Source organism: Pteropus alecto, unplaced genomic scaffold (assembly GCF_000325575.1).
Source record: "Pteropus alecto unplaced genomic scaffold, ASM32557v1 scaffold587, whole genome shotgun sequence".
Taxonomy (NCBI): Eukaryota; Metazoa; Chordata; class Mammalia; order Chiroptera; family Pteropodidae; genus Pteropus; species Pteropus alecto.
The window spans coordinates 533,206-536,140 of NW_006439816.1; the positions used below are offsets into that span (position 1 = coordinate 533,206).

Sequence of the window (2,935 nt, forward strand, 5' to 3'; positions counted from 1 at the left end):
CAGGTAGGGCCCCGTTTCAGGGGCCGTGACACGGGCCGCGTGCACCTTCTCCCCGTCCCCCTGCACACACTGCACGGTCTGTCACACGGCTCCTCCCGGGAAACGACACGCTCCGCGGGGCTGTTTCCTTTGCCCCGGCGAGGTCGACACACAGCGGTGCCAGATCCCCCGTGACCAGCACGCCCCGCCGTCCCTTACCGGGCGTGCGGCGCCCTCCACGGCCCTCCCGCAGCCCCTCGCCGCCGCGCCTCGGCTTCCGCCGCTCCGCTGGCTCGGAACACGCCGGGCCTTTCCCCTTCTCATCGTCCACCGATGCGGCTCAGCCCTGCGTGAGGCGTCCGCAAACAGTGGACAGGTAACGAGACCCGACCGTGTGCCAGACGCCGCGCTGAGCAACTCACGTGAATTATTTTACTTGATCCTCACAACAAACTTAATTTTATTGCTCCCACTTTACAGGCGAGAGAATGGAGCCACGAGGAACTTAGGTAGACACACCTCGCGAATACAAACAATACCTTCTCTATCCTGCACCTGTCAGGCACTGTGCCAGCACATTCGGATCTTTCAGATACTGGGGTAAATAGGAAGAAAAATAAGATTTGGCTTCTGCCCTCAAACAAACAAAAAACATTGCAACGCCACCCAGCCACTGGCTGGATCTCGATGGCCACTTTGGCCCATTTCGGAAAGCGGTTTTTGCCCGCACGGCCCACATATGCTGCTCCTCCCCCTTAAAGGCCATCTCTTGTCAGCTACCAGTTAGAGTATGCGTCACTGTCCTCCACCCAAACGCTACCGGGAACGCACCTGTATGAACAAGCTGGCCTTATCACTTGTTACTCTGAGGAAGAACGCACGCCGCACATGCGATGGGCCGAACTGCGTCCATTCCCACAGTAACGTGTCGAAGGCCTCACCCCAATAACTCAGACTGTGAACGTATTTGCAGATAGGGCCTTTAAACAGATGATTAAGTTCAAGTGGCTGGTGTCTTTATAAGAGGAGAAAATTTGTACACATAAAGAGATGCCAGGGCCACGTGCAGACAGCGAAACGACCCAGTGAGGACACGGCGAGAAGGTGGCCATCTGCAAGCTACGCAGAAAATGCTCAGGAGAAATCCCATGTACTGACACCTTGATCTTGGACTTCTCCCCTCCACAACTGTGAAAAAATAAATTTCTGTTGTGGAAGCCACTCAGTGTCGGCTATTTCGTTATGGCGGCCTGGCAGACGAATACTATATACAGCCATGGGGTGTCTCAGTAAGAGGGCGGGAGGAAGGACTTACTGCGGGCCTTGGGCTTCGCTCGGATGATCTGCGGCAGAATCTAGGAGAGTGGCGGCTCGTTCTGTATCCAATGCTGTCAGACAACAAGGGCGAGTCTGCGGGATTTTAATCTCATCTACAGGAAGGGCAGACTAACGTGGGGATACAGCCTTTGTGCGCGGCACAGTGAACTTTTGTCTGTGCTTAGACTAAACCACGTGGCACTGTTTTGTCTCACTTTATCATGTTCTCACAGTAACCTTGTCCGATGGCAGTATTTTGTGAGATTATGTCCAACGAGAGAACAACGCGGCCTCCCAGTGAGTGCCGGGCCAGCTTCCAGGTGTCGGGGGCTGCGGCCTTTTCTTTCTCACGTGACCAGTTGACACAATTCATTACTTGTAACTCACTCGGCCTTGGGTCAGTTATTTTACTTCTTTGTGCCTCAGCCTCCTCACCAAAAATCGAAGGACATAGAATTAAACATAGGATTGCCGTGGGAACTACATGAAGGAATGTGTGTATACACGTACTGTTGGAACAGTGCTCGGCACGTAGGCAGCTTTCACTGACTGGACGCTTCTCCGTTCCGGGCGTCTCTAACAGACAGTTTAGCATGAACTACATATCATTACAGTTATGCATTTATACTCTCTCCCTTGCTAGACCGTGAGCGCCTTGAGGGCAGGGGCGATGTCTATTGCCATAGTGTACTAGCTAATTTTATGAAGAGATTTCCGTGGGCCGGGCACCGTTAGTTCTGGTTGCTCCAGGGAAACTTCTGCGACCCCAGCCCCACCTGTAGGCCACCCTGCTGTCCTCTGCGCTCCCGTAGCAGCCGTGTTTACCTTAGTCGTGATACTCAGCCCATGGTACTGATTCTGTCTGCTAATGTGTTCTTCCCCTTCTAGACTCTTCAATTACAGAGAGGAAAACATGGTGTTTTTTACATTTACAAATAAAATCTATATCTAATGTGTACAATGTGATGTTCTGATATACATACACATTTTGCAATGATTACCACCATCAGGCTAATTAACACATCTATCATTCACATACTTATGCTTTTTTTTTTGGTGTGGTGAAAACACTTAAGATCGACTTTCTTAGCAAATTACAAGTATAAAATACTTGTAGTTACCATACTGTACATTAGATCTCCAGAATTTACTCACCCTGCATAACTGCAACTTAAGGTCCTTTGACCAGCAGCTCCCCGTCTCCCCAACCCACGGCCCCTATCAACCACCATTCTACTCTGTTTTAACAAGTTCAACTTTTTTAGATTCCACGAATAAGTCGAATTTTAAAGTACTCATCTTTCTGTATCTGCCTTATTTCACTTAGCATAATGTCCCTGGGGTTCATCCATGTTGTCACAAATGGCAGGATTTCCTTCTTAGGCTGAATAATATTCGTGTGCGTGTGTGTGTGTGTGCGTGTGTGTGATATTTTTCTTTATTCATCTATTGACAGATACTTAGACTGTTTCCATATCTTGTCTATTGTGAATAATGGTGCAATGGACACGGGAGTCCAGATTTATCTTCAGAATACTGGTTTCACTTGAAAGCAGGTACTTTTAACTTTGGTGCCCATACCTGACCACAGCACCTTGTACAACAGAGGCACTCAAGGGCGTGGTTCCATAGTGTAGCG

The 2,935-nt window shown here is 49.7% G+C and overlaps 1 long non-coding RNA gene across 1 annotated transcript; it reads left to right on the forward strand.

Moving 5' to 3' along the window:
* Window positions 1–6: 6 nt before the first annotated feature.
* LOC107196026 lies at window positions 7–2,254 on the forward strand. The gene is made up of 2 exons (XR_001517335.2): window positions 7–355; window positions 460–2,254. It is a non-coding gene; the product is annotated as an uncharacterized LOC107196026 (long non-coding RNA).
* Window positions 2,255–2,935: the final 681 nt, after the last annotated feature.